Here is a 21,607-nt window from a genome sequence, read left to right as displayed (position 1 = left end):
ATAGTCAAAAGCCAACAGAAACTATAACTATATCGAATCTCATATGCAAAACACTATAGCCAACTACACTGAGAAAATGCATCAAGTCAAGCATTCTTCTCCAATTGTAGGTTTCTTTCCCGGATAAATAACCGCCAATTCAGTCATTTCCAAGACCTATCTCGGTTAACATTTTAAGAACTCCCACGAAGTCTTTGTTCACACGGCCAATCAAAAGGGAAGGGCAACAAGCTACAAGCTTTATGACGGTTGATTTGTGTAAACCTAATTCTTCATAAGACTTGAGCTTCAAACTTAATGTCCCATAATCATACCTAAATATTTCACTTGCCTCTTTGTACATTCTACCAATCTTAATACGAGGAATTCCATAAGCACAAAGGACATGATAATTATCGAGAAAGCGTTCATCATCATGCAAGATTGCAAGAACATCAAGTTGCGAGGAAGAAGTGAATCAAGTTCAGATGGGTGTAAACCTAGGCTCTACAGAAAAGGCTCAAACTCATTAATGGAATTATACCTGAAAAAATTGGGCAAAGATCTTGACACATCTTGTTCGTTTTCAACTGAAGAGATCAGCCAATGAAGAAAAATTAGGAGAATTTTTGCTTATATGATCAGCATCAGTGAAGTGAAAACCACTGGTGCAATGCAAATAATCGAACAACGCCTCTTGGACATCTGTTCGTGCAACCCTCGAAATTCGACTAATTTTAGAAAAAAGATTCGTACTCTTCTTCAGATTCTAAACTAGCAAAAGATCAATGTTTCAGTTGTACAACATTAGGGAAAGGCTTAGTGGAGCATGGATTCTTAATAGAGATAAAATTAGAGAAGAACAAACCGCTAAATTTACAGGTCATTTCCGACAAACAGGATTCTCTATACCTGACTCTTCTAATAACAGATATTACCTATAATAGCATATCGTGCCGGACCTAAATTGGGCTGCCCAAGACAGATTTTTTCCCTTAAAATATTGTCATGAAAGTAAGGACATATTAAAATATTGACATGCTCTTCATTTAACATTTTCATAACATTTTGTTTATCTTTAATAGTATTATTTTCTTCATCTCTAAGGCTGGAAGAGAAATTTGATTTTTTGCATTGAATAGTCTATAAATCGAATCCACTGGTGACTTTGTCATTCATAATTTCATCCAAGTTTGTTTCCAAATTTGATGAAACCTCACTCTCTTACCAATTTTTTTGTTCTTTATCCTCGTATAGAGTACCCTATAATAAAAACAATTATTCATTTCCTCTTAGCAATTAGCATGCAAATTATTGGCATTTAACCTAATTCACAAATCATAATGTCTAAACTAAGCATTTGTAATCTATAAACTAACAATCTAACTGTTAGCATTATCTAATCTAGGCATTTTCAAACTAAGAGCCTGACATTATCATAAACTCTATGTTAAGTTAACATATTAAGTGTACAGTTTACTAACATTATAATTTATAACATAAACATTTTCCAGAAAAATAAATGATTCAAAAATCAATCTGAAAATACAATGGTTTATCCCTAGCCTAATGTAATGGTTCTCATAAACTAACTCGGAAATATTAGATCAATATGATAGGACATAGGTGAGAGTAAAAAAAAGGTACCTAGAGGCTGGACGGAGATTGAGCAGTGCCGACTTAGAAATATTGTCTGAAGAACGACGGTTGGAACCAAAATAGGAAGAAGAACTGAAGAAGATTAAGTATATTCTGAAATGGTGTGAATCTGGAAAAAGACTAGCAAAAAAAATCTGGAGAAAGAAATAATTAGGTTCATTGGTTCGGATGCACCACGTTATTCCTTCAAATTTCATTTTTCTAATTTTTAACAAATGCTCTTTTAGGGTTAGTTCGATGTTACCAGTACAGGTAGTGCAGGTATCCACTAAGAAAGCACCATATGTACAAAGATAAAAAAAATCAACAAATAAAGGATGTGATGCTTCACTTTTGTGTATATGTGTCATTTTATGAGTAAGATACTTGTACTGGTAGCATCGAATTAATCATCTCTTAGACGATTCTAAATATTTTTTGATTTACTTTTACAAAATCAATTTGGAATGTTTTAATAATAGTGAATTTTAATCTATTAAATATTTGAAATTTTAAAAAATATTAAAGTTCTTGTTGTGTGTAAATTCCATTAAGAATTCCTTAGGTTGAACATGTTTAGTGTTATATTTTTTTAATTCAAACAAAGAAATAATATATGTGGATTTTAACTTTGTAGGGTAAATTTTTAATGTTTTTATTTTAAATAATAAAATTATAACTTATATTTTACTAAAATAAACTATTGCAAGTTTACAATTAAGGTGTGTTTAATTAAAGTTTGAATTAGAATTAGAATTAATTAGGGTATAATTTCAATTATTAATTTAGTAGAAAAATTAAAATTAGAATTTAATTAAAATTCAAACCAATGTGTTTTTATAATTCCAAATTATAATTTTAAAATTTTATTATTTTTTAACAAAAGTATCTTATTATTTTATCGTTTCAATATTGTTAAACTAATAATTTTTTATTTTAAATTTAAAAAGTTAAAATGTCGAATTAATATTTTTTTTAATAAAATTAAGTAATTTAACCTTTTGAACTGATATATTATTTCATATTTTATTTTTTTAATTATAAAATTAATATGGCGAATCGATAATTTTTTTAATTTAAGAAGTTAATATGTCGGAATCGGTAATTTTTTTTTTAATTTAAGAAGTTAATATTTCGAACCGGTATTTTGTTTTTTAATTTAGAAAATTAATAAATTGAACCGACATTTTTTTTTTAATTTAGTAAATTAAAATATTGAAACGAATTTTTTTTTTAATTTAGAATCTGACATTTTGACAAAATCTCTTTTAACACTTTAACTATTCTAATAGGTTGAGTCAAACATAGTATAAATAATATATATTCAAATTATTTATATTATATTCTTTTGTAAACATAAGGTTTGAATTAAATTACAATTTTAAAATTCTAATAAAATTTAAATTAGAATGTGAATTTCAATTCCATTCTATATATATATATTATATATATATATATATATTATATATATATATTTATTTATTTATTTATTTATTTATTTATTTATTTATTTATTTATTTATTTATTTATTTATTTATCCTTAGATTTTCTCTTTAAGTAAAATCTTAAATTTGAGTTTGAGAAAATATTTATTTTTAATCATCTCCTTTGTAAATCTCCATAGCAAGGATTAAGAACTATGAAGAATGCATAGCTATAAGAGAATCAGAGAATTTGTCTGAAGGATTTTGATTCAAGAAAAGATAATCATGACATCGATCGATGAGTCTCTCATGACAAACTAATAGTAAATTTAAGTATTAATTTTATATGGACCTTATCTAGATTTGGTTTCAAGTGGCAAGGAAAGAATCACTTTCTAGCAATTCAAAAATATGAAAACCACATAAGAGATATCAAAAATATGAAAACCACAACTTTCTAGCAATTCATTGACTTTCAAAATTTCAGTAAAAGCTTACAAGTGGTCTTCACAAGATCCCATCATAAGAGATAGCTGGTATATATAAAACACACAGTGATGCCAGCTATAAAGAAACTTACAATTATATGCATGAATATATTATTGATCCCAATATATATATTGAGGAAGAAACTGTTGAGGGGGCTTAATTTGTCTATGGAATAATAGTGGGTATCTATTATTATTATTATTATTATTATTATTATTATTATTATTGGTATATAAATTCACTGTACGAAATTTGGACCTTTAGGCAATGCCACAGGTCATTGCATTCAGACCATTCATAATGACCTAATTTTAAAATATTTTTTGTAACTCAATCTGGGTTTACACTAGATTTCGTAGATAATTTAATTTAGAAATATTTTATTTATAAAGTATTAAATATTAATTTAAATAAGATAAAGTTATGTAATATAAATTAGTGTAACATATATTTGAGATATAGGTTTCGAGGGAGGGAAAACTGCAATAACAAACATTTGTTTTATGGATATTTTTTTGTTCACAAAAACTAAAACATTATTTAAATTAATTAAATAAGTGTACTCCCTTAATTAGGTCAAATTATATTTGTGGTATCTCTTTTTTTATTATGGGTCGGAGACTATTGACATAGTCCATCAGGTGACAACATTGTATGGGAATGGAAAGTATTGTATGGCATCATATTGTCTCAACTTGTATGCAAATAATATCAATAGAAAAGAAATTAGCCAATTAGGTAGAGACTTTTATGCAACTTTGACTAAATACAATAAGAAATGCGAAACAATTTCGATTGCTAATACTAAATCAATTACTAAGATCATAATGATTTCAAATATATGGGAGTTAGTTAATTACCAATTCAATGTCTAGTCATTTAAAAAAAAATAAAAATTTGAATCATATATAAAAACATGGTTAAACCTTTGGACCCATTTGACATTAGCTTTGTGTTCCCAGATAGAGGGTCTTTCAAAGATGAATATTAATGTTGGCACAATGGTCATTTTCTCTCTAGCCACTACAAGTTATAAGAATCTTAATGAAAATGGAAAATGGATTATGATTTATTTTGATAGCATTTTATATATGTCATTCTACATCTATCAAATTTAGAATCCAAGTTAATCAAGATTTGTAATTAAAAGTTATATTATCCTTGTTAAAATGTATTTTAATCATAACTTAAGAAACCTTAATAAACTAATTATAATATACAAAGTCATAAAATAAAATATGATAGATAATAATTTGTTTTAATGATTGAAACATGTTTTGATTCATAACTAATGAGACAAACCTTGTTTTACAAAAAAAAAAAAAAAATTCGGTTCCTTCCCATCTCAATTAACATAAAAATAAAAAACTTTGCATTAAGATGGTGCATGTAAAATATACTTCTTATATAGTATTCCTTTTCTTTTGATAACCTATTTCTATTATATAGTAAACTTATTTTTTGTTTTTTTAACTTAACTTTATTAATCTATTAGATCATGAAATAAAAAAAAAATTCTGATTTCATTTACAATATAATAATTGAATAAATATTTTTTATCTTTAATTTTGGATATTATTTATTTTAAAATAACTCTTCATACCTTATTTTGTAATTTTTTTAATAAGAAATTTTGTTGCATTAAAAAATCTAAATAAAAATATTTGGCAAATAAATTTTGTTTATCAATTTTTTTTTTTTTAAATTATCATTTTCATTGACACTTTAATTTTAAAAAAATGTCTTATACCTTATAATAATACAAAAACAATAACTTCATACAATTATATCCAAAATAACTTTAATTTATTATTACACTTTTTAAAGTTTGACATTTGACCTGGTAGGCACTATATATACATGAAAGGTATATATATTTTTTTTGGCACGTTGTCACATTGGGGCATTAGTTTTCTACACCAATATCCCTTATGTTTAATAAAGTCTCATCAGATTATCTAATTAATTATTTATTTGTTAGTTAATTTGTAAATTAAATATTTTATTAATAAATATTTTAATGGGGTTAACTTAAATATATTTTTTTTCACACAATACCTTCTCTGCCTCTTTATTTTTCACTTTATTCAAGACTTTTTATTTGTTGTGACTTATTTTTTTACATTATTTGTTTAGTATTGTGTTAACATTCAAAAGCAGCCTGATAACATAGAAAAAAAATTGATAATCATAATACATAACTAAGCTCAAATAAGAATAAGAATGATGTATGAATTTAGCTAAGATAATCATAATACTTAATTAAGCTAAAATAAGAATGATGTATTAATTTAGTTTCATTAGCCACTATGTTGATGTTGTTGTTGAAATCCCTTTAGATCTTTAAGGAAAATAATTATAAAAAAAGTTTAGTGTTTAAATTTGTTATTTATTTTTTTTTGTAATAGACTTATTAACGATTGATTTTGATTTTAGATAAAAAAAAATTAACGTAGATCCACTGTTAAAAAAAATCGTGTCATTATTTATCATGTGTTTCTCGTAGTCACGGTACTACCGTAAATATATATAAACAACTATTATTATTGTGCATATTAGGCAAATTCACAACTCCAACTCTTATTTAAATAGTATTTACAATCCAACACAATATTATGGTTTATAATTAAAATAAAATTGATTGAATTTAATATTTTTTATATTAAAATTTAAAATATATTTAAATAATTATAATTTTTTCAAAATATTCAATCACATTAAAAAAATAATTTACCCCATATTGATTATTATCTCCAATTCAATTTTTTTTTCTTATTTAATGATTATTAAAAGAGAGAAAAAAATTAATTAATTATAAATAGTATTTTAAAGAATAATTAATGTATAATGTATTTAAATATAATAGCTTATCGTTTAATTGATAACTTAATCTCTTGTATTTAGTACAATAAATATATATATATATATATAATTATATTCAAATAAAAAAAATAAAACTTAACTATTTATTTATTGATTGGAATTAAGTTTTAACTTATTTATTCATTCATGATAGAAACCAGTGAAAAAATAAGGAAATCCAAATAAGCAGTAAAAATTAAATGTCCCGTCATCTCATCATCACCCATTCAATTCCGGCCACCGTGTAGTTTGTTTATTATTTATTTATGTGTTAATTAGAAAAATTATTTATTTATTTATTAATTAATTTATAATTTATATATTTTATAAATAAATATTTTTAATGAGGTTAACTTAATCTTTTCAAACAATACACTTTGTTTGTCACTCTATTCAGGACTTTTCATTTGTGATGATTTATTTTTTTACATTATTTGTTTATTATGTGGTAATATTCAAAATCATTTTTTACCCCCTAATACTTAATTAAGTAAAATAAGAATATATTAATTTAGGACACTCACTATAATGATTTTATCATGTTTTGATGATTTAATTTAAATAATCAAAAAGAGATAAATTGTTAAGTTAAAGTTTATAATTAAGTTTAAGTGTATCAATATAACTGAGCAGTGTTAATTGAGTTTATGTATGGTAGAAGTGAAGAAAATCGGAAAGAGAATCCGTTCGATTTTTCTATTCGGCTTTGGCTTTGTAGAAGCGCGCTCAGTTTTATGTTCGGCTTTGCAGAAGCGCGCTCGGTTTTCTATCCGGTAAATGTCAAGTTCGGTATTTTGAAGAAGCACATCTAGTAGTTTGTCCAAATCGGTTTTTGGACAAAGCGCTTCCGATTTATGTCAAGTTTGGTATTTTAAAGAAGCGCATCTGGTAGTTTGTCCAAATCGGTTTTTGGACAAAGCGCTTCTGGTTTTATGTCAAGTTCGTTATTCTGAAGAAGCGCATCAAGTAGTTTTTCCAAATCGATATTTGGACAAAACACTTCCGGTTTTATGTTAGCTTTAGTATTTTGGAAATCTTCCGATATTTAACTAGTTCAGTTTTATATATTAAGGTCTTCTGGTATTTAACCAAGCTCGGTTTTATACAAGGCGTTTCTGGTATTTGATCAAATTCAGTTTTATATGAAGTGCCTCCGATTTTTTCAAAAGTTCGGTTCTATATCAAGGCCTTCCGGTATTTAACCTATTTGGTTTTATACAAGACTTCCACATCAGCATGCATAGTAATCAACGGAATAATGTCACATTTAATATTTAGATTCGACCGTTACATTAACTACCATGTATCATTATACAAACCTTCTAAGAAACTCAATAGTCACACGTTATTTAAGTAGGGCTACGATACTTAAGTGCGACTACAATACTCAAGTAGAGCTACGCTACATTAGCACGCGGAAGTTAAACTACGCTACATCAGCACACAAAGCTCTATAACACGCTATCATTTAATGCAAAGAAGTTGAGCTAATCTTATAGAAGACTGCCATGTGCCAAGCGAATTAAAATATCATATGACGTACTACCATGGCGCGCATCCAACCGAAACAGGACAGGTGTCCTCTGAAGCAAATTTATCCGTTGAGAAGATGTATTTAAGAAGAAGTTGGAGGACAACTTGTGCGTCTATCTCTCTCTCGATCTCGGTCTTTTACATAGTTCTACACGGTTTTTTAAGAAATTTTGTGAAACTATTCTCAAGCGCTAAGGATCTAAAAGTTTACAAGTGTGTTAGATCATTACGTTGTATTACATATTGTTCTTTCCGTGTGAGACTTTGGTATCGTAAGTTAAATAGAGGTTGTTCTGTTTAATAGAGTGTGTTGTACTATGAGTTCGGAAACAGCAGTGTCTAAGTCCTAGTTGTCCGATTGGGTTTGCGTAAGCGTTGTATTTAAACCAAATCTTCTAGTGAATATCCTTCTCAAGGTTGAGAAGAAGGGGTGACGTATGAGAATTTATTCCGAACATCTATAAACAAACAATGTGCTTTGTGTTCTTTACTTTCTGAATTGTCATTTCCTTTATTTGCCGCTTCAAGTCTAAACTAATAGTTCCGCACTTGACTCTGTTCAAGAGTTTGTGAAAACTTGTGAAAAATAGAAACAAATATTAACTTCTAAAAGAGTTAATTTCGAACGAAGGTTTTTTGCGGTTAACAATACTCGGTCAACACCTGTTATTGTTGACTCATTTCCTAACCATAAGAATTTGTTTCTTTAGCCTCTCTATTTATAATCACAATACTTAATTAATCTAAAATAGTCTCTATTGATAATCATAATACTTAATAAGTTAAAATAAGAATAATGTATGAATTTAGTTTCATTAGTCTCTATTGACGACCATAATACTTAATTAAGTTAAAATAAGAATGATATATGAATTTAATTTCATTAGCCTCTCTTTTGATAATCATAATATTTAATTAAGTTAAAATAAAATGATGTATTAAGTTTCATTAGCATCTCTATTGATAATCATAATATTTAATTAAGATAAAATAAGAATAATGTATGAATTTAATTTCATTACTAACAGATCTAATTAAAAATGATTTAAAGAAAATCAGATTTTTTAATTTTTTTTTTGTTATTGATTTGACTTATTAGAGATTGATTTTAGATAATGATAGAAGGATTAATACATTTTAAATTCTATAATAAATTTTAAAAAATTAATATATTTCAAAATTAAACTTTTTCATTATTAAATAATTTGATTGATAATAAATATATAATATACACATAAATATATAGAGAAATGATCTCAACGAATGATCAGCGAAAACAAGGCCACGAATCCTACGTGACCTTGCCAGCTAGGAGAGAGAAAAACCAAAAAAATAAAATAAAAAAAAAACGTTTAAGTTTCCCTCTTTTTCTTCTTCCCCTATTTCTTCTTTTCATTTCTCATTTTCGGCGATCCCCGACTTCTTCTCTAGCGATTTGGCTCTCCGGCATCCCCGACTTTTTCTCCTTTCTTCATCGTCTTTCGATCGAAAATGGTAGGTCTTCCTTCGTGTATTTTCACTTCATTTAGATTGTCTTCTTTCGTGTATCTTCGTGGTCTAGGGTTCACTACTATTCTTTTCAGGCTGGTGGTCCAGGTACATCGCCATGCAAGACTCCAAGATCTCCCAGATCTCCAAGGACAAGGTAAATAAGACATCTACTCTTTTAGAATCGTAGATCATTTGATAATTTGAAGATCGGTTAGGGTTTAGGGCCAGGGTTAGAGATTTTGATGATTTTAACAATAGAAAACTATGATTATTGTGTATTGGTGCATTATGGGTCCCGAAAACTTGGTTTTGGGACCCGAAAGTATGATTTTATTGTGTTTGGTTGAATTATGGGTTCCAAAAGTGTGGTTTAGGGTCCCGATAGTGTGGTTATATTGTGTTTGGCTGAATTAAGGGTCCCGAAAAATTGGTGTTTCGGGACCCAAAAGTTTGATTCTATTGTGTTTGCATGAATTATGGGTCCCGAAAGTGTGGTTTCGGGACCCGAAATGGTTGTTTCATGTCTCGAAAGTGTGGTTATATTGTGTTTGGCTGAATTAAGGGTCCCAAAAGTGTGGTTTCGGGACCCGAAATGGTTGTTTCAGGTCTCAAAAGTGTGGTTATATTGTGTTTGGCTGAATTATGGGTCCCGAAAGTGTAGTTTGAGGACCCGAAGTAGGTGGTTTTAGGACCCGAAATTGATGGTTTCAGGACCCGGAAGTTTGATTCTATTGTGTTTAGCTGTTATGGGTCCCGAAGTGTTGTTTCGGGACCCGAAATAGGTGGTTTCAGGACCCGAAATAGGTGGTTTCGGCACCCGAAAGTTTGATTCTATTGTGTTTGGCTGTTATGGGTCCCAAAAGTGTTGTTTCAGGACCTGAAATAGGTGCTTTCAGGACCCGAAATGGGTGGTTTCGGGACCCGAAGTTTGATTCTATTGTGTTGGCTGTTATAGGTCCCGAAAGTGTTGTTTTGTGACCCGAAATAAGTGGTTTCAGGACCTGAAATGGGTGGTTTCAAGACTCAAAAGTTTGATTCTATTTTGTTTGGCTATTATGGGTTCCGAAAGTGTTGTTTCAGGACCCGAAATGTAGGGCTGTGCAAAAAAACCGGAAAATCGGTAACCCAACCGAACCGATAGTTAACCGGTTTCATTTTAACGGTTTATTGGTTAACTTGTTTTAGCGGTTCCAATTAATCGGTTTTTTACCGGTTAAACGGTTCGGTTTTCGTTTTCCCTATTTTTCTAATGGTTTAACCGGTAAACCGGTAATAATTTAATTATATATTTTTATATTTTATAATTTGTATTAGTTATTTTATAAATAATTTTTATAGAATAATTTTTAAAAAATATTATAATCTATATAAAATTTTACAAAAATAAATTAAAAACAAATTAAAATAATTTCATTAAAATATGTAAAATTATTTTTATAACGATAACGTGGAATTATAAATTAACAAAATCAAAATAGTTAAGCAAATTAAAACTTGATGTCTTCAAAATTCAACCTTCACTTTATTTAACTTTCTCTCCAACAAGTCCAACACGGAAACACCTAAAATCAAAGTTATAAATTATAATTTACCGATTCCACTTCCCATTCTATCGGTTGAGAAGGGGATTCAATCATATTCTACTTGGTTGGTTAAAGACTAATCGACATAATGAATTTGAATTTTCTCAAGAAACATATAAAAACCTAACCGAATAACTATAAAATATATTATATTGTTATAATAAATTTATATATTATAACATATTCCTAAATATATCAATAAAAGATATTATTATAATATAATATATTTATAATAATAATATAGTATATTATAATAGAGACAAAAAAGGATGAAGAATAGTATAATAGAAAAGTGAAAACAATAATTTTTAAAAAAAATATTTTATAAATTTATTACTTAATTTAAAAAAATTGAATTATCGGTTCCTAGTTAAACTCGGTTAACCGGCCAGAACCGACCAAAACCGGTAGAACTAGAACCGGTAAAACCGATACCATTAACGATTGGTTAACCGGTTTGTAAAATAAAAGCCAAAACCGGTATTAACCGGAACCGTTTAACCAGTTAATCGGTTAACCGGTCGGTTGAACACCCCTACCGAAATGGGTGCTTTCGGGACTCGAAATGGGTAGTTTTAGGACCCGAAATGAGTGGTTTCAGGACCTGAAATGGTTGGTTTCAGGACCCGAATTTCTTTATTTATTTGATTATCTGTTTCATGGTTTTTAAATGTTTATCTTTTGTTTTTGTAGGGCAAATAAACGTAAAAGGAATGCCCAAGAAACCAATGCAGCCCCCAAATCCTCTAAAGCAGCAGCTCCCAAAGTAGCCCCAAATCCCCCAAAGCAGCTCCCCACAACTTATTTTTAACTAGGACATCGTCTTTTGGCCTTTTCAATCTTCTTCAACTTCTGTCTCAAGAACAAAAAGAGGTTGTGAAGTCAATAAGCTTTGGCTCTCTACTATCATTATCGCTTTCAAAATACCCCGGGGAGATCTCTCGTTATCTAGTTAGACAGTTTGACTGTAGTAAATGTTCCGACACCCTAGAGAATGACGTGGAAGTGAAAATCGAAGAAGAGGATGTTCAAATGATATTGGGTCTCCATAGAGGGGAGATGGACATTGTAGAATACGAGAATAACGAGACCGATGACAAGTTGAAGGCATTTAGGACTCGATGGGGTAACCCTGTTAATGGCGCCCCTTTAGTGACTTGAAGGATTAGTTCAATCATGCGCAAAAGTGAAGGAGAATGGAAAACGACATTTCCAAGGAAAGAAGGACCCTTTCTTGTCTCGAAACCACCCTTTCGGGACAAGAAAGCACCTTTTTAGAGTGGTTTCGGGACAAGAAAGGTGATTTCGGGACCCGAAATGACCCTCTAAGGTCCCTAAACCAAACTTTCTAGTCCTGAAACCAAAATTTCAGGTCCAAAATGGTAGGTTTCGGAACATTTTGACTCATTGAAATGTACATTTTTTATACTTATTGGACAATCGGGTACCTTTCGGGTTCAACAGGTGTGGATTTGTTCAAGTTCAGTGCTTCGGTTTCCTGAAAGTTCAAATAGTTCTGAAATAAATCCATAAACCTTTAGATCTGTAAATAAATAGATCTGTAAAATTTAAACCATAGATCATCTGTAAAATTTAAATTCTAGATCTATAAAAACAAATAATCTAGATCCTTAAAAAGGATACCATGGAGAAATGTCAGGGGGAGAAATAAATGCAGCCGGAGAAGAGAAATAAATGCAGTCGGAGAAGAGAAATAAATGCAGCCGGAGAAGAGAAATAAATGACGTCAGAGACGTTTCAGAGAGAGAAAGAAATGCAGAAATATAAAGCCTTATTGGTGAATTATAATTTTTTTTTCTCACACCTTACTTTCGTTAACCATTCGTTGTATTTATCATTCCTCAAATATATATTACTAAAATAGCGTAACTCCACTATTGAAAATTGTGTCATTCCTTATTGTATGTTTGTCGTTGTCACCATCTTACCAAAATATATAAAAAAAATATAAAAAAAAAAATCAACATGCACTTCCTCATCTGCCTATATGTTCGTCAAATTATTTGTTATTATTAAGAGATATAAAATTCATAATTAATTTATAATATATTTAAATATAATAGTTTATCATTTTAATTAATAACTTAATCTTGCATTTATTACCATATATATTGTTTTTTACAAATAAAAATTAAAACTTAAATATTTATTTATTCAAATTAAGTTTTAACTTGTTAATTTGTTCATTCATGATAGAAACAAGGAGAAAAATAAACAAAATCAAATAAGTCATGTCATTTCATCATCATCCATTCAATTCCGACCACCGTGTAGTTTATTTATTAATTATTTATTTGTTAATTAGAAAAAAATATTAATTTATTTGTTAATTAATTTATAAATTAAATATTTTATAAATATATTTTTTTAATGGGGTTAACATAATTTTTTTTCACACAATACCTTCTCTTTCAAATTTTTATCGTCACTCTATTCAAGACTTTTCATTTGTGATGACTTATTTTTATATTATTTGTTTATTATGGAGTTAACATTCAATTAATCAAGATCAGAATAATTTATGAATTTAGTTTCATTAGTCTTTCTGTTGATAATCCTAGTATTTAATTAAAATAAAATAAGAATGATGTACAAATTTTGTTTTATTATTCTCTCTATTTATAATCATAATATTTAATTTTTTTTATCTAAAAGTATTTTTAGTTTAAACGGGATCTAAGAATATGGAATGTCATACTAGTTCTCCTGTAATTCTCAAGAAAATAATTATAATACTTAATTAAATTAAATTAATAATAATGTATGAATTTAGTTTTAAGTAGTATTTCTATTGACAATCATAATACTTAATTAATTAAACTAAATTAAGAATAATATATGAATTTCATAATACTTAATTAAGCTAATATACGAATGATGTATGTAATGATGTATATACGAAATAAATTTCATTAGTCTCTATTGATAATCATAATAAGCTATAATATAAGAATTTTGTATGAATTTAGTTTCATTAACAGTTATCTTGATGTTGTTGGAATTTCTTTAAATCTAATGTAAAATAATGATAAAGAAGTTGAGTGTTTATTTATTTATTTATTTATTTTATTGTTGAATTGTGATTAAGTTATGAACTCAACTGGTTTTGATAATTAATTTAAATAATTAAAAGGGGAGAAATTTTTTTATTGTGATTAAGTTATGAACTCATCTGGTTTTGATGGTTTAGTTTAAATAATAAATCAGTGAGAAATTATTGAATTGTGATTAAGTTATGAACTCACCTGTTTTGATAATTTAGTTTAAATAATCAAAAATGAAAAAATTGTTAAATTATGATTAAGTTATGAACTTACTTGATTTTGATCATTTAGTTTAAATAATCAAAAAAAAGAAATTGTTAAATTAAGGTTTTAATTGATTTAGGATAATTTAACATACTTAATTTCGATGATTGATTATTGATGAAATGATTTTGGTAATAAATGGATAAAACTAAGTTCAATTCCTGTTAGTCATATCAATTATATAAATATATATATAAAAAATAAACATCTTAAATGGTGTAATGGTAAGTATTCTTACCTATCACGCGGGTGATCCGAGTTCAAATCTCACCCAATGCAAATTTATAACAGTTAGAGTTTTATTATTTCAGACAGATGGGTTGAGAGGTGCGCGGGGAGACGTCTTTGTGTAAGAACCCTTTTGGACGGCTGTTCTATGCTTTCCCGGTATCTTTTGTTCATCCGTCCAGGACGAATTCTGCGTGCGCTTCGGATCCTGCTCCTCTACATGAATCATATTCATCTGTTTCTTCTTCCTCAAGTGCTCACCTAGCAGCAACTCAAATGGGGCAATTCATGAAATTAGAGGAAGCATCGGAGGTCAACCATTTTGACCTGGGTGAGACATTAGAGTAATGAGCATGTTCACACTTATATAATTGTCTTTCCCTAGAGGTTCCCAAATATATTGGCCCGGCATGTAGAGTCCGGCTGGGGGACTCGCGAGATAGTCAGAAGATGTTGGGAAAATCACTCTTTTTATATCCCTAGTCTATCTGCTCCCTTCAAGGCATAACATTTCAGGACTTATGTCTTCTCCTTACCGAAATCTTAAAATGAGTAATTCAGATATAATCGAACTTTTGATTGATCTAGGCACTTAGGATCCTATGGATGAGGATATGGTATCTTCTCATTGAATTTCATTTAGAGCGGAGGAGGAGCCTTATAAAGATCGTATTGATTCTTATCAAAAAAAGTTGAGGTTGTTCAAAGAGGCATATGCCAATTAAATGGTATTCTCGTAGCAATTGGGGTTATGGATTTTAAGTTTATGGGGTGGAATCCGTAGTCGGTGGAAATACCCTTTTATAGCGAGTTTATTCAAGTCTCGTCAGGAATGATTCTCATAAGTTCATTCCCTCTCTGGGAGGCATCATTCGGATACAATTATCACTACATCTTTCTTATCTAGAAAGAAAGCACCTCTGAGGCCTTTTGTTTTAATTCCAAGAAAGAACAATTGATCAGCAGCACCATTGTTCTTGATCTAAAGCAACATTTTCAAAATGACTTCTCTATTTTCCAAGTTCATAAGTGCCAGAAGACCACATGGCTATAAGAATAAAATCGAGGATATGAAAAAGATGCTACCATGAATCAAATTAGATCGACGACACTAAAAATCATAAATACAACTAATTAACTAGAACCAACCAGATCAGACCGAGGAGAAAGAGGAAGACCTTTCCCAACGAAGATTCCAACCATGACATACACTTCCAAAATGGCACGGTCTCTAGGACGAAGAGAAGCAAAGATAAGAGGTGAGATATAACTGATGTCTTGAGAACATCAAACTGAAGGTTTGATTATTTCTTTTGACGTCCGGATACTTTGATCCCAAGGCATGGGAAGCTTCGTATAATTCTCAGAATTATTTACAACATCATCCCAATTAGGGGTGGGTCGGTACGGTATACCTTAATATTTTATTCATACCTTACCTAAAATTTCGGTATTTAAAAAATGCATATCTTTACCTTACCTTGATTTCGGTATACCTTGTTTCGATATACCTTAATTTCGGTATACAAAAAAATCATACATTTATCTTACCTTAATTTCGGTATACCTTATTTTTAGTACGGTATCGATATTATACATTTGATACCTAAAAAATATATTAATTTTAAAAAACTCAATCCCATCGGTAAGGTAGAGATTGCATATATGGAATAATATTTCAGTATAATTATATTTTGATATTATTCAAAAATTATATTTCTATAATTAAATTAATTTCAAATTTATTTAATTATTTACTTATATAAATATATATTAACTTATAAATACTATTTCGGTATTTCGGTATATCTTGATATACCTAAATTTTAAAAATCTCATACATTTACCGTACCAATAATTATGGTATCGGTATCATACCTTACCTTTTTTAGGTATACCTTAAGAGTCGATATTTTCGATATATTATGGTACGGTATTTTCGATATACCTTTAATATCGGTAATTTTCCTCACCCCTAATCCCAATGTGTCATTCAATCGGGATGATGTCCTATTCATTTTGAACATTTTAATATATATAAAACGGGTTTTTAGTTTTAAGCCTTAATAAAGCGTAATGAGTTTTTTAATAGTTTTCTTATGTTTCATATGGTTGAATAAAACCAAAATATAAACATTAATTGTTCGTTTTAATCAATTTAAGAACTGGATTTTTTTATTTTTATAAAATAATTAGCTTTTGATCAAATATGATTGGGATGGCTTGGAATTGGTTCCAATATGTTCCCAACATCCTTAGTAATATGTTGGACAACTTTCTGGGTTGTTGTTCTTGAGCAATAACTCAAGAATAAAAACCTAATTTTGAAACTTTTCAAATTTGGGAGTTTCTAATTTAAGTTGATTGATTCAATTTTGTTTCAATAGAAATATTACATATGATCTTAGGATCGTTTCTCAATCAAATAATCAGACAATCGGACAATATATGAAACTAGCAAAAGTAAAATATAATTTTTTTAATTCAAATTGGTAATTCGAATTACGATGTGATTGAAAGCTTACTTGGAGTTAGAGAACACTCATTAACTCTTAGAGAAGCTTCTTGAATGCCTAAATTAGAGCCTTATGATCTTACACGAAAGTTCATAATTTTCAGAAAAAGCTTGAACCTTTAATGGTAAATTTATTTTTTAGGGTGATTGAAGACTTGAGAGTGGATCTCTTATCTTCGGTTTGCCCAGAGAAGGCTATTTATAGTCATCCAAGGTCGGTTCATCAACCAATTGTGTTAGATTAAGTGAAAAGATATTGATGGTCTTTTGTTTGATCTTCGATCAGTTGTTGGTATATGCCATATTGACACCTCCAGGTATAAGGGAAATGATCACTGGAGTAAGGTGATCATTTCACCTTTTGAAAGAAGTCAAAAGGTTGATAAACGACTCCATCTTGAAAAATTAAAGATGAAATTGTTCTTATCAAGTTCGTCGTCGCGGGGAAGAAGACAAACCAGGTGAAACGACGTCGTTTCGAGAGAAAAATTGAACGATTGACGCTCCATTCGTGTTCCGTCGTGTTCGAGCTAATGGCTCTAAGGCGCGCGTTAGTAAATCTAGTGCTTCGCGAGCGCGCATATCCTTCGTTGTAGACTTTCCCCCCAAGTTTACTTTCTGATCAACTCGCTTGAATGCCTTTTGAGAACTTCCTAACTCCTACTGACTTAGATGATTTATAGACTAACTAATTGACTTCTTAATGAGTTTTCGGCTCATGGTTCGAAATGAATAGCCCTGCTAGTGACCGCCTTCCACCCCTTTGTGCTAATTGACCACTAACTTAATCCCACATCCGAACCCATGCATTCAATTAGAAAAAATGGGCGACACAAATGGCTCTCGAGCGTTGGAACTTCTAGCGCTTATCCAAGGGCTGTGAAGTCTGCTGCACTGATCTCTTCAAATTTCGGTTGTAAGGTCCGACCCTTTTCCAGTATTGGAGCTTGCTTGAAATTAATATTTTGCAATCCTTTTTTACTCCATTTTCATCCTACAAAATATACAAAAGATTTTTAATAAATATGAAATTTATTTTGGCAATTTATTTAATTTTTTTGTATTTTTTGGGGTTTAATAATAATTTATTTTGGATAAAATTTATACAACATTTATCCTAAATTATTTAATTAATTCCCCTTGAATTTCTTAAAATTAATTTGAGATAAAAATTAGTATATTATTTATCCCAAATTATTTTATTTACTTTTTTGGCCATCATTTTAATTAATTGTGATTTAATTATTACAGTAATTAATCTCATTTAATTATTTAATCATATTTTTGGCCTTAATTTTAATTATTTTAATTTTATTTATTCAAAAAAATTATTTAAAAAATATATATTTGGTAAGTAAAATTTTAGTGCTTACAAATAGTATTTGGTTAATGTTCGTTGAGATAGTCATAAATGACTAAGGTTAATGTCACTTGATGGGACATAAAGGGGATGAAAAGTTTGATAAACTTCTCATGTTAGTTACTAATAAGTAATAAATTCGATCATATTTAAATGATCATAAGGCTATCATCAGATAATTTTATGCGGAAGTTGATGAGTTTGCCACAAAAGTTACTAACAAGTAACATGTAGAGCGATCATATGTGAATGAGCGTCGTATTATCTTTGATAGATAGGTTTACGTGAGAGTTTATAGGCTTTCTTATAGAAGTTACTAATAAGTAACATGTTGGAACGATCATGTATGAATGATCGTAGTACTATCAATAGATAGGTTCATGTGAGAGTTGAAGAACTTGCTCACGAGGGTTACTAACAAGTAACATGTTGGGTCGATCATATGTGAATGATCATAATACTATCAACATATAGGTTTATGTGAGAGTTGGAGAACTTGCTCACAAGAGTTACTAACAAGTAACATGTTGAGTAATTATAGTGTAAATGGTCAAAACACTATTAACAAATAGGCTTATCGTGAAAGTTGATAAATTTATCACGGAAGTTACCAACAAGTAACACTTCTAGAGCGATTATACGTGAATGATCGTGAGTACCTATTGGCTAATAGGATTTATTGGTAAATATTTTTATGTGATCATAAATGGTCATGATACTATCAAGAAATATATTTTCGTGAAAGTTAATAAACTTATCACAGAAGTTACTAACAAGTAATGTGTTAGAATGATCATATATAAATGATCGTGGTATTATCAATAGAGAATATATGTTTACGTGGAAGTTGATAAGCTTGTCACAAAATTTACTAACGAGTAACATGTTGAAACGATCACATATAGATGATCATGTGTTAGAAAAATTAGATAGTTAATTAAATAAGTAATTAACTATCTAAAGAACCTAATTAAATTCAATTCTATGTGCAGGTACATACTTTCAACCTGACCGGTCAGAACTATTTTCCTAAAACATCACAAACCGAAACTTCTTATTTATCTTCTTGGAAGTTCGGCTCAGCTAAAATTAAGAACCGGTCAAGTTATCAACCGATATGTGTCCGATTGGATCAAATCCTAAGGCAACATACATTTTCACCGGACAGTTTAAATCAAAACAAAATCAAAGATATGGATATATTGGGAGTTGACGTGTTGATGCAAACATATATTCTTTGGGAATGTGCAAAGGAAGTTCTTGAAAAGTTCAGAATGTGTCACTTGTCTTTTGAAACAAGTCTGCTGATTAGACTGCAGGAAGTTGTCAGATGAACAGTTACCTGATTTAGTATAAAACCAGAAGCAACCTCCAAGGAGCAGGAAGCCGTCAAATGTACAGTTGCCAAGTGTACAAATACAAAACGTACAAGTTACCTGATTTAAGTCGGCACGACATCATACCTAAGGAAGCTTCAACCGCATTAAATGCATTGCTGGTCCTTTTTGATTGGCCATCTTAGAGAGAGAAATATGACCGTTGTCATATTTCCACTATAAAAAGAAACTAAAGAGATGAAGAAAACAGGCAGGCTCTCTCTCGACTCTTGCTCCGTGCGCGATCATTTCACTCTTGAGAACATACCTTGAGAAATTTACAAAGTTATTGAGTGATAAAAACAAACTATTAAGTTCTGGGGATTTACACATTTGTAAAAGTATATTACAATACTGTGTGAGTATTGTAAAGTGAACATCGAGTAGTAAATAAGACTTGATCGTGTGTTGTATTGTTTGGTTGAATATTCCTTAGTGAATATCCTTCTCGTTGTTTGAGAAGAAAGGGTGACGTAGGAGTTTAATCTCCAAACATCCATAAAATCTGTGTCCTGTGTTCTTTACTCATTTCTGGTCATTTAACTAACTGAACAGATTTCCATTTAGTCTAACCGACCCTTCTCCATTCCTATTTCTATATGATCTATGTGTGTTGCTTCAGGCTGAAACAAACATTTCCGCCCTTGAACTCGGTTCAAGAGTTTGTGACAGTCTGTGTGGTATTAAGAGCGGTGTTGATTCCTAACCAAATTAGCGCCAACCGTTGTGTGTGTAAGAGGTTTCCTTTATCCAGACTCTGGTCCCCTATCGACAATCTCGATCCTAACAAGTGGTATCAGAGTAGTTAATATTAACACCCAAACAAACAAAAACAAGCAATTATGACTCACAATGAGAAGCCCCCTATACTGGAAAGTGAGGAGTTTATCGACTGGAAGATTCAGATGTATCTACATATGATTACCATGGATGATGAAATGATATTCATCATTAAAGAAGGTCCGATAAAGATCGAGAAAGAGAGAGGTGAATGGACAACTGAAGATAAAAGAAGAAACAACCTAGACAACTATTGCATGAGACATATTTTCAAATCTCTGGACAGAAACACTTTCGGGAAAGTCGGAGACTGCAAGACTGCAAAGGAAGCCTAAGAAACAGTGATTCAACTTCATGAGGAAAACCAAAGAACTAAAGAAAACAAGATATTAGTGGCAACTCAGAAGTTTGAGAATATCAAGATGAAGCAAAGAGTTCAGTGATCGGTTCACAAGTGTGGTGAATGAGTTGTCCGCACTTGGAAAGAAGTATGACAACAAGGAAACCATTGTTAAAACTTTGAGATCTCTTCCCAGCGTTTGGGATATAAAGACTATGGTGATGCGAGAATCTAATAGCCTCCACAATATGAAGTTGCATGATGTGTTTGAAGACTTGAAGGCATACGAATTCGAGATGAGATCTCGAATCGAAGATGAAGCCTCAACGTCAACCGCAACTAGAGCCCTGGTGACATCGGTGGAACCAGCAGCCCCCGTACCAAAAACTTCTGTACCGATCAAAACCGCCGAGCAGATTAGTGAGGAAGTGATGGCCATGTTAGCAAAGAAATTCGGAAAATTCATGAAGAAGAATCAACCATCAAACAACTAAAACTACAACTACGGTGATAAATCTAACATTAGATGTTTTAATTGTAACGTTTTAGGTCATTACAGGTCGGAATGTAGAAGACCAAGATGAGACGACTGGAAACCGGTTGATAATAACCAGAGGAATGATCATCAGTAAACCGATGAATGGAAGGAGATTCAGAAGGCATTGATAACCGATGATGG

At 30.0% G+C, this 21,607-nt stretch overlaps 1 pseudogene; it reads right to left on the bottom strand.

Moving 5' to 3' along the window:
• Positions 1-4: 4 nt before the first annotated feature.
• Positions 5-21,367, bottom strand: LOC124936035 (annotated as a pseudogene).
• Positions 21,368-21,607: the final 240 nt, after the last annotated feature.

This window comes from Impatiens glandulifera, chromosome 1 (genome assembly GCF_907164915.1).
Source record: "Impatiens glandulifera chromosome 1, dImpGla2.1, whole genome shotgun sequence".
Taxonomy (NCBI): Eukaryota; Viridiplantae; Streptophyta; class Magnoliopsida; order Ericales; family Balsaminaceae; genus Impatiens; species Impatiens glandulifera.
This window is presented reverse-complemented; position numbering and strand designations above follow the sequence as displayed.